Source organism: Neovison vison, chromosome 12 (assembly GCF_020171115.1).
Source record: "Neovison vison isolate M4711 chromosome 12, ASM_NN_V1, whole genome shotgun sequence".
Classification (NCBI taxonomy): domain Eukaryota; kingdom Metazoa; phylum Chordata; class Mammalia; order Carnivora; family Mustelidae; genus Neogale; species Neogale vison.
This window is the reverse complement of record NC_058102.1, coordinates 106690367-106702509: the sequence shown is the minus strand read 5'-3', so window position 1 is coordinate 106702509 and position 12143 is coordinate 106690367. Positions and strand designations below refer to the sequence as shown.

The 12143-nt window shown below is 37.7% G+C and overlaps 1 protein-coding gene across 11 annotated transcripts in view; it reads right to left on the bottom strand.

Moving 5' to 3' along the window:
• The window catches only part of ERC1 (ELKS/RAB6-interacting/CAST family member 1), a 561256-nt gene that overhangs the window by 395907 nt on the left and 153206 nt on the right, over window positions 1-12143 (bottom strand). The gene's annotated exons all lie outside the window — the stretch shown is intronic.

Here is a 12143-nt window from a genome sequence, read left to right as displayed (position 1 = left end):
TTGTAGCAACATGGACAGGACTGGAAGAGACTATGCTGAGTGAAATAAGTCAAGCAGAGAGAGTCAATTATCATATGGTTTCACTTATTTGTAGAGCATAACAAATAACATGGAGGACATGGGGAGATGGAGAGGAGAAGGGAGTTGAGGGAAATTGGAAGGGGAGGTGAACCATGAGAGACTATGGACTCTGAAAAACAATCTGAGGGTTTTGAAGGGGCAGGGGGTGGGAGGTTGGGGGAGCCAGGTGGTAGGTATTATGGAGGGCACATATTGCATGGAGCACTGGGTGTGGTGCATAAACAATGAATTCTGTTACGCTGAAAAGAAATTTTTTAAAAATTAAAAAAAAAAAAAACAGCCAGACACAAAATACTGTATATTATACAATTATATTTATATGAAATGTCAGAACAAGCAAATTCAAAGAGATAAAAAGCAGATGAGAGGCTGCCAGAGGATAAGGAGTTGTGAGTGCTAACAGGTATGGGATTCTTCTTGAAAATGTTCTGGAATTGAATAGTGGTGATGGTCGTACAAACTTGTAAGTATACACAAAACAATGAGTTCTAAAGCTTAAAATGGTAAATTCAATGATAGGCGAATAATAGCTCAATTAGAAAAAAAAAATTTAACCTCTAGTGCTAGCTTAAAAATCTTAAACCTAAGATTTATCCTGTTTTATTCCCCAAATAACACACACACACAAAAACTTAGCCAAGTTTCTCTCTTCCTTAAAGACTTTCAAATCATTTTGAATCTATGCACATACTCAGTCCAATTATCTTGTAGATGGCAGTCTCTTCCATCTGAGAGCACTAATACACAAAGTTTTCATCTAGACAGTTGTGCTTCTTACCTAAGGTGAATCTCTAAAATAAAAGAGCATTAATCCACCTTCTGTCAGTCCCTCCTTTGTATCCTTTCTTTCCATTTTATTCCTTTGTACTCTTTTTTTATATTTTTATACCCTGTGATAATTCCTGAATTGGGTAAAACAGTCACAGACTGTTCAGAATTCCTTCTGATTTCAGGTGACTTCTTTTGGGAACAGTGGATGACTGTGGATGAACAGTGGATAACTGAATAAAGATTCATAATCTTATTCCTTTATTCAGTATTTTTATTGAACTGGAGTAGGTGTTTTTTTCCAAACACGTCCACCATAATACCTCCCAACTTACAGGCTCCTCTGCAATGTGGTTTGCCACAGCTCCATTAAGAAGTGAAGTCTGGGGGCACCTGGGTGGCTCAGTGGTTAAAGCCTCTGCCTTCGGCTCAGGTCATGATCCCAGGATCCTAGAATCGAGCCCCGCATCGGGCTCTCTGCTTAGTGGGGAGCCTGCTTCCTCCTCTCTCTCTGTCTGCCTCTCTGCCTACTTGTGATCTCTGTCTGTCAGGTAAATAAATAAAATCTTTAAAAAAAAAAAAAAGAAGTGAAGTCTGTTTCCTGAACCCCCTGAATCAAGATAAATCCTGTAACTATAACAAACAGAATATAGCAAAAGGAGTCCTCTGCCACTTCTAAACCCATTCATAGCATAAATCTTAACTGGTCAGGCACCTTCTGCTTCTAACATTTATGACTGTGGAGTTAGGTGCCACATAAGAAGTGTGACGACTCTCATCATGCTGTGGGATACCCAGGACATATGCAGAAGCCCTGAGGCAAAATACACCATGTAGCCGTGTAGCCAGAGGCCAAGGAATACCTAGACGAATGTATGCAAGTGAAAAGTGATCCACAGCCTGGCAGTGGATCATCCAATTGCTGACACCCCCAGCTGTCATCAAACAAATCAGGGACAAACTATCCAAGAGAGCCCTTCCTGAATTCATGACTCACAAGTAAGTGAGCATTCAAAAATGGTTGTTTAAGCTACTAAGCTTTAGAAATAGTTCATTATGTAGCAGTAGGTTTTTCTCCATCTACTAGAAAGCAGTGCTATTGCTATTGTTGCTTTAATCACTTATACCTGAAGTTTCTGGTTTCTAGATTATCAGATGTAGAGACAAGGGGTGTTGTGTTTGTTTTATTGTTTTTATTTTTTGGAGAGATATGTTCTGGAAGTATAAAGGGTGGTGAGCAGGAATCTATCATAAGTAAGGCAATTTATAAAAAGGTCAACTTTTCTTAGGGAGTAACTCATCACTCATTACAAAATGTCAATAGTATAAAACCTGGGTGGCTCAGTGGGTTAAGCCTCTGCCTTCGGCTCAGGTCATGATCTCAGGGTCCTGGGATCGAGTCCCGCATCGGGCTCTCTGCTCAGCAGGGGGCCTGCTTCCCTTCCTCTCTCCGCCTGCCTCTCTGCCTACTTGTGATCTCTCTCTGTCAAATAAATAAATAAAATCTTTAAAAAATAAATAAATAAATAAATAAAATAAAACCAACATCATTTAAAAAGTTACCTGTTGACAAACTAGAACTTAAATCAGACTGTCCAAATTCAGCTATCAATCTCCTTGAAGTTTATTTGAAAAGGAGGGGGTGGCGGGAACGAGATAGGGAAGATTATATGAAGCAAAGTAAATCTATACGGAGTATATTACCCAACAAAAATATCATCATCAATCAGACTTTATCTATTACACATTCTGGCTTTTGACAAAACATTTTAAGAATTTAGCTGTACAGGGCACCTGGGTGGCTCAGTGGGTTAAGCCGCTGCCTTCAGCTCAGGTCATGATCTCAGGGTCCTGGGATAGAGTCCCACATCGGGCTCTCTGCTCAGCAGGGAGCCTGCTTCCTCATCTCTCTCTCTCTGCCTGCCTCTCTGCTACTTGTGATCTCTCTCTGTCAAATAAATAAATAAAATCTTTAAAAAAAAAAAAAAAAAGAATTTAGCTGTACATATTCTCCAGAAACAAAAAAATTTAATTAAACTCTATTATATTAAAAAATAAGTAAAAGAATGAAAATAGAAAATTCTAAAGCCTAAATATACTAAACTTCCAACTCAATATTTGATTAGAAACTGATTTGGTCTTCTTTTTAACTTCATTAATAGCTGGGTTGTGACTTAAAAATAACTTAGAAAACACTGCAATTAATCCTTATTAAAAATAAAATATAACAATTTTTATATTAATTTTCTGAGTAAAATTACTAAGTACTTTGTTTTAGTGATAAAACATACTCTCCTTTCCATCTTATGATATGGAAAAAGTGAAGAAAATAACACTATCTAAACCAAGACTCACAGAAAACAAATAGGGTATATAAAAAACGTACTCTTTCTGCCTTCCTACCAAAAACAAAATACAGAAGAGACTTATAGCAACCAATCTGGGACCAAACTAACAAACCAACTGCAACCTTCTAATTCTATATATCAATCAGCTTTCTGTTACTGTTAAATCTAAACTCTAAATACCCAAACCTAGGAAACTGGAGAAGTGAGCAAGGCAAAATCAACAGAAGTTACAGAAGCATAGAAGGGACTGATGGTAACATCTGCATCAGCAAATTAAACTCCAAGCTACATTATCATTTATAATCAATCAAGCAAGAAACTGTACAATTTTAACACAGATTTTTGAATGAAGCTAAGATTCAAATGCTCAATTACATTTTCCAGGTCAGTGATTTATTATAAAGATAAGAAATTTACTGTAACACGAAACTACTTAAAACCATAGGGGAGAACCCTGGGAAGGAGGAGCCCAATGCTAATCCCATTGTACAGCATGCTTGGCCATCTGCTCTGGTCCCATTTTGTTTTCTGAGCACAGGGTTATCCCAGTGCATACAAATACATACCCTGCCTAGAGACTCAGGAGATTGTGGGTGGGCATCAGTGGCCAAAAGAGAGCCATAAACAGTGCGGAGTATGTGACTTAAAATCAAGCAATTATCACGGCTGCTACTATTCTCAAAAAAACAATAATTTTTTAAAAATGCATATCCAATATACCCAAAGTAATATGTTTCCTGGTATTCCTCCTTAAATATTACTTAAACACATAATAATAAATATTTGTGGAAAAAATGATTATAGAACTCTGATGTCAGAAAAACAAGAAAAGGATGAAAATAGAGTTAACCTATCCTTCTTCCTTATGGCTTAAGTCTGAATCAAGAAACAAAGTTGGTTAAGTGTGTGCAGAATTAAGCCATCTCTCCAGGAATACCTTAAGTTCTAACTGAAAGGTTATCTTAATACCCCACTACAGATAAATTTTCAGTTTTTGAAAGAAAATCTTCAGGGCCAGAGAAAAGAAAAGCTGAATTCTCTTTATTAGTTTCCTAAATAAATTTAGTAAAGATGAGTATACTCACTGAAAGGAAAATAAAGATGAGCATATTCACTGAAAACTTCCACATTATACAACTACTGGGAATAATTTTCCCAGAGACTAAGTAATAAGAGAGTTAATAATAAGAAAGAAAAGGCATTCACAGACAGAGCTCTACCAGAAACTTTTAAGAAATCCTATTACAAAATGTTTAAAAAGCAAAGGCAGAATTCCAAGGCATGACACTGTGGAAAGGAATTCCAAGTTTTCATTCACAGTGCTCTCTTGGCTTGGGATGTCTCAATCCTTCCCCATCTACCCAGCAAAAGTTCATTCAATTTCAAGACTTAGCTCCTTTCACACACGTTCAAATCGAAAAGTTCTTGCTTTGTACCTCACTGTACACCATGTATATCACCACTTCTTAACTCCCAGAAATCTAAGACTTTGAGAGCAGAAACCACATCTCATTTGTCTTTGTACTTAGCACAGTGCCTACTATATAGCAGAAGGTACTGAATGGATGAAAAAAGGCAGTTTAGGAAGATGGGGAAGCCACAAAACAGTCTGACTATGCAACTATAAATGTACTCAGTAAGGGAGAAAAAGGAGAAAGACCAAACAACACTCCAGTGTATATAAATATATACATTGCTTAGAAAGCTAGGAAAATGTGTGGGTAGTTGTTCTGAAAAAGCCAAAAACAGCTGAGTATATCACTGGCTCATAATCCAGGCATTGCTGTAAGAAAGAATTACACAGTGATCTCTACAACTGACTCAGATTTTTAAGACAGGTTTGTAATGGTCTAAATGAAGAACACTGAGAAATAAGAATTTTTTAAAAGGCTAGAACTGAAAACAAACGGAGCCTATAAGAAAAAAAATTCTACAGACAACAAAAAGAGCTTTGAGAACTATTTCAATAAATAATCGATCTGAAAGAGGTAAAATATATCACAAAAGCCTTTTCTGGTCTATTCAACTTTTTATCACTTATATGAAAGTATAAAGAATAAGTGGGTAGAAGGCATAAAGTTAAAGATCCTCAAAGATTAATTGGCTGAATTAAGCAAAGTAAAATTTAGTAAGAATAAACAATATCAAGGAGCGCCTAGGTGGCGCAGTCGATTAAGCGTGCCTTCAGCTCAGGTCATGATGTCAGGATTCCAGGAACGAAACCGGCAGAGGGCTCCCTGATCAGGGAGGAGTCTGCTTTTCCCTCTCTCTCTGCCCCTCCCCCAACTCATGTGCACGTGCTCTCTCTCTCAAATAAACAAAAATCTTAAAAAAAAAAAAAAAAAAAAAATATATATATATATATATATATATATATATATATGTTATATCCACAGTATGCAACACTCTACAGGTTCCAAGGTACTTTCCTACACATGACATCATTTAACAAAAACCTCCTGACATAACTATTATACTGTTTATAGTTAAAAAAAAAAAAAACTGGAGGTTAGCCAGTTTCAGTGAGTTGCCCAATATCATACCAGTTAGAACCAAGAATATCAATAAGGTTCTAATCATCTCTCTTGCAATTAGATCCAAAGTTCCAACTGTTAAAGTACAGGAGAAAAATGAGTTGAGACAAATAACTGCAATCAGAAAAATTAACCAGGGCAAATGAGAACACTGGGAGGAACAGAAATATACCATCTAGAAAAGTAAGATTTGAGGGCTGTCAAACAGCAAGTTCCCAATATCTAAAAAGTCATCCTGCTGGAGGAGGATTATACTTGTTCAATACAGCCCCAAGTTCATCTCAATCAGCAAATACTATAAATAGCTAAATTCTGGTTCTAGGAAAGTGGGTCAAACTGTCCAAGTCATCAGTTCATCATAATTGGACATACTTGACCATAAGCTAAAAAACCCTTTTACCAGAGAATTTATATGAAAAATCTTAATCAGGCAGTTAAACGTTATCAATTAAGGCCCTACATCTGTATCAGATATTGTTTCAAAATGTATAAATGAACTTCTAGGGAAAAGTGATTCTAATTTTATAACTAAAAAATTAGGAACAAATTTAAACTGAAATATACGAAAAGTTCTTTTTCAAAGAAAATACTAATATGCATATATATGGAGGCTTTTATTCTAAGCAATTTTTAAATTAATATTCAAACAGAGGAAAATATATAAAAGATATAATAATAAACACCAATGTACCATGCAAATTTAACAAAACTTAATCTGCCTCCAGTTATTTTAAATTATATTAAATACTATTTAATATATATATGTTGTGAAGTATAATAAATATACACAAACTCATTAACCCATCTTAAGATACTTATATATTCCTCCTTATCTCCCTTCACCTAGAAGAAATTACTTTGCTGAATTTTTAATCAGAAACATTAATTTCCCTTAAAATAACAGGTTCTATTGAGTGAGTATATCAAATTTACCTACCCACTCTCCTCTTAATGAACTTTTGTATAATGTTTCCTCAGTTCTGTTTTGTTTTGTTTTTCTACAGCCAAACAAGGCTACTATGAACATTCCTACACATACCCTGGAGTTCATCTAAGGTGTTTGTATCAGGGAGGGTATGCTTATGTTTAATTTCATAACTACTTTCCAAAGCAATTGTATCAATTTAAAAATCCAACAGCACTGTTCAAGAAATCCAGTTGCCATATTTATCAACATTTGATACTGTCACAGACCTCTAATTTTTGCCAACATAGCGTAAAGGGATAGGTAAAAAATTGTTTCTTAATCTGGTCTTATTTTACATTCCCCTGATTACATTCAGATAAATACTTATCATATTTATTTGTAAGGTATACTTCCTCATATTATACATGTTTCATTAATAGATACATAGGTTATAAAAGTATAAAACCATGTATCCTGATCTAATATATGGGGGCATGCCTAAACACCAAAATTAAATGTTCAACTCTGGGACAAATGGAGGACAATAGTACCTAATCAAGTGAAGATATGCCAAGGAAAATCAACTATATTTGAAATTTTACTTTTTTTTTTTTTAAAGAATGTATGTATGTATGTATGTGTTTGTTTGTTTGACAGAGAAATAGAGAACACAAGTAGGCAGAGTGGCAGGCAGCAGGAGAGGATGAAGCAGGCTCTGCACCAAGCAGGAACTCGACACGGGGCTCAATCCTTAGGATCCTGCGATCATGATGTGAGAAGAAGGAAGACACTTAACTGACTAAGCCACGCAGGCGCCCCTGAAATTTTACTTCTTAAGCTGAATAATTACCATTATTTATTTTATTATTCTCTATATTCTTCCTATCTTTGAAACAATTATATTGAAGTGGCGGGGGGGTGGGAGATTGGGGTACCAGGTGGTGGGTATTATAGAGGGCACAGCTTGCATGGAGCACTGGGTGTGGTGAAAAAATAATGAATACTGTTTTTCTGAAAATAAATAAATTGGAAAAAAAAACAATTATAAAATATAAAAAGACAATATATTAACACATAATTAATAAGCAGGAACTTGGGAAACATAGCACCTATGATTTTTCTTGAAATATTTTCAAATGAATTCTAGAGCAACCAATAATTAAATAAAAATTTAAACCTTGGGGTATGAAGCAGGAAGATGGCAGCAGAGTAGGAGGACCCTAGTCTCGCTTTGTCCCACAAACACAACTAGATAACTATCAAAACATCCTACATACCCCAGAAATCAACCTGATGACTGACAGAACAAACTCTACAACTAAAGGGAGAGAAGAGTCCACATGGGAGAAGGCAGGCAGTATGGAGACATGGTTTGGGGGAGACACAGATCTTTGCAGAGGGAGGAAGGTGTGGTCAGAGAAAGGTGAGAGAGAAAGAAAGGAGCACATGGAAAAGCACAAGGAGAGTATTTCTCCAAAGTCACTGACTTGTAAAAAGAGAGGAGGTATATTTCATGAGTTCTTCCAAGCAGTGGAGATCAGAGCCTGAAGTTTTAAAGGTCAGCAGGCTTGGCTGGAATAGAGTCTGGAGGGCACTGCACTGCTCCTGGAGAGATGGCAGGCAAAAAACCTGAGGGCAGACAGTGTAGAAACAACGATCTGAAGAGCATCTGGGGTACAGAGTGGGGAGATCACACTTCCCAGAGCACTTTCCTGAGAGGCAGCATTCACAGAGACACATCTCTGGGAACAATGGAGCTTGCCAACACCATTTCCTTCCCCTGCCCCTCAGCATACATACAGAGCTAACTGCGGGAAACAGCATAGCACCCACACTGGCTGCTTAACTTACTTACATTAAGCCCTACCCCACTGGGCTCTAGTGGAACTGCCCTTCTCAGTCACACTTGCCTCAGTCCCAGTGCAGCAGGACCCTGTCCCAGAAGACCAGGATTAACCCCCATCCATACCATGTCTCCAAACCATAAAGTTTTGCAGGGCCTCGGTTATGGTGGAGATGGTGACAAGTCTCATTTCACAAGCAGACCAGAGCACACCTAGCAAAAACTTGTCACATTCAGGCCAGGGACCAAACACTGACCACAGCAGGCAAGGAAAGCCCCTATAAATGACTGGCCTGAAAGACAGAGCAGCCAGAACACAAAAGCAGAGCACACATAGGAAACACTCCTTGACAAGTCCCTTCCTGGGAAATACATGACCTCTTCTTTGTAAAGCCATTATTTTCAGGAAGATATATAACTGTCTTTTCTAACACTCAGAAGAAGGCAGAGCATAGATAGATAAAATGTGAAGACAGAGGAATTTATCCCAAATGAAAGAATAAGATAAGGCCATGGCCAGAGATCTTTGTGAAACAGACATAAAGAACACACCTGATGAAGAATTTAAAGCACCAATCATAAGGATACTCACTGGCCTTGAGAAAAGAAGACATCAGTAAGACCCTTACCACAGAGATAAAAGAATTTTAAAAGAATCAAAAGAGATAAAGAGTGTAATAAATGAAATTAGAACCATGCTTGATGCAATGACCAGCAGGCTGGAAGAAGCAGAGAAACAAATTAATGACCTAGAAGACAAAGTAATGATAAGCAATGAAGCTGAACAAACAAGAGAAAAGAATTATGCCACACAAGAACAGATTTAGGGAACTCAGTGACTCCACCAAACATAGTAACATTCATAGTATAGAAGTCCCAAAAGAAGAAGAGAGAAAAGGGGTCAGAATATTTACTTCAAGAAATAATAGCTAAGGGTCATCTGGATGTCTCACTCAGTTTAAAGTCTGCATTTGGCCCAGGTCATGATCTCAGGGTCCTGGGATCGAGCCCCCTATCAGGCTCCTTGCTCAGTGGGAAGCTTGTTTTTCCCTCTTCCTCTGCCTGCTGCTCCCCGATTGTTAGCGTGCGCTCTCGCTCTCTCTCTCTCTCTCTCTCTCGTCAAATAAATTAAAATCTTAAAAAGAAAGAGAGGAAGGAAGAAGGAAGGATAGTTGGATAGCTGAACACCTCCTTCATCTGGGAAAGGAAACAAACACCCAGCTCCAGGAGGCAAAGAGAACTCCGCTCAAAATCATTAACAGCAGGCTAACACCAAGAGATACTATAATTACATTTGTAAAGTACAGTGATTTAAAAAAAATGTCTTAAGGCAGCAAGACAAAAGGAGTCATAACTTACAAGGGAAAACCCCATAGGCTAGTTGGAGATTTCTCAACAGAAACTGAGCAAGTCAGAAGACAGTGACATGATCTATTCAAAGTGCTAAATGGGAAAAATCTGTAGCCAAGAATACTCTATCCAACAAGACTATTGTTCAGAATAGAAGGAGAGAGTTTCCCAGGCAAACAAAAACTAAAGGATTTCATGACCACTAAACCAGTCCTGCAAGAAGTATTAAAGGGGACTCTTTGAGTGGAAAGGAGAGACCAAAAATGACAGTAATAAAGGTAGGAAAAACAAAACCAGTATAAATGAATACTTCCCTAAAAATCTATCAAGGAACTCACATAAAAAGGATATAAATATAATAACATATACCTAAAACATGGGGAGGAGAAGAAGAAAAAATTAGTTCAAACTTGAATGACAATCAACTTAATACAGACTGATATTTGGGAGTGCCTCTGTGGCCCAGTTGGTTGTGTGTCCAACTCTTATTTCAGCTCAGGTTGTGATCTCAGGGTCATGAGAGGGAGGCCTACATCAGGCTCCATGCTCAGCGGGGAGTCTGCTTGAGATTCTCTCTCTCCCTCACCCTCTGCCCCTAGCCCTCATGCTCACAATCTCTCTCTAAAATAAATAAATAGGGCGCCTAGGTGGCTCAGTGGGTTAAGCCGCTGCCTTCGGCTCAGGTCATGATCTCAGGGTCCTGGGATGTCCCGCATCGGGCTCTCTGCTCAGCAGGGAGCCTGCTTCCTCCTCTCTCTCTCTCTGCCTGCCTCTCTGCCTACTTGTGATCTCTCTCTCTCTCTCTCTCTCTCTCTGTCAAATAAATAAATAAATAATCCTTTAAAAAATTAAAATTAAAATTAAAAAATAAAATAAATAAATACATCTTTTAAGTCTACACACACACACACATCACATACATACATATATACTGATATTTGCAGAAGAGGTTATATACAAACCCAATGGTAACCATATCAAAAGCCACTAATAAACTTGCAAAAAATAAAGAGAAAGAAATCCAAATACATCACTATAGCAGATCAGCAAAACATGAAAAAGACAAGACAAAATCAGAGGAAATCTCGAGGAACAACCACAAAACAAGTAATAATTACATACCTATCAATAACTACTCTGAATGTAAATAGATTATATGTTCCAATCAAAAGAGAGTGTCAGAGTGGATTAAAAAAACAACAGCCAAAGAGACTCATTTCTTTTAGATTTTTTAAAAAATTTATTTATTTGACAGAGAGAGATCACAGATAGGCAGAAGCAGGCAGAGAGAGAGGGTGAAGCAGGTTCCCTGCTGAGCAGAGAGCCCAATGTGGGGCTCAATCCCAGGACCCTGAGATCATGACCTGAGCCGAAGGCAGAGGCTTAACCCACTGAGCCACCCAGGTACCCCTACTTTAGTTTTTCAAAGATTTTATTTATTTATTTTACAGAAAGATAGCAAGAGAGAGAACACAAGCAGGGTAAGTGGGGAAAGGGCAGGGAGCCTGATTCAGGGCTCGATTCCAAGACCCTGGGATCATGACCCAAGCCAAAAGCAGACGCTCAACAACTGAGCTATCCAGGAGCCATGAGATTCTTTTTAGGCCTAAAGACACATCCAGATTGAAAGTGAAGGGGAGATAGAGAAACAATTACCACACAAATGGGTGTCAAAAGGAAGCTGAATACCAATACTTTATCAGACAAGCTAGACTTCAAGGACTGATAAAAGAGACAAAGAAGCATACTATATAATAATAAAGGTGACAATTCAACAAGATATAACAACTGTAAGAATTTATGTACCCAACATGGGAGCACACAAATATAAAGAACAATTAGTAACAAACATAAAGGAAATAATTGATAGTAACAAAATAATAGGGAATTTTAATGCCCCACTTACATGAACAGACAGCTCATCTTAGCAGAAAATCAATAAGGAGGCATGGCATTGAATAACACACTGGACCAGCTGGACTTATCAGATCTATTCAGAACATTCCATCCTAAGACAGCAGAACATTCTTTTCAAGTGCACATGGAACATTCTCCAGAACAGAACATGTACTAGGTCACAAAACAGGCCTCAATAAATACAAAATGACTGAAGTTATACTATGCACCTTTTCTAACCACAACACTATGAAATAAGAAGTCAAACTCAAGAAAGTCTGGAAAGATCACAAAGACATGGAGGTTAAACAACATGCCACTACAATGAATGAGTCAACTAAGAAATCAAAGAAGAGGGGCGCCTGGGTGGCTCAGTGGGTTAAAGCCTCTGCCTTCGGCTCAGGTCATGATCCCAG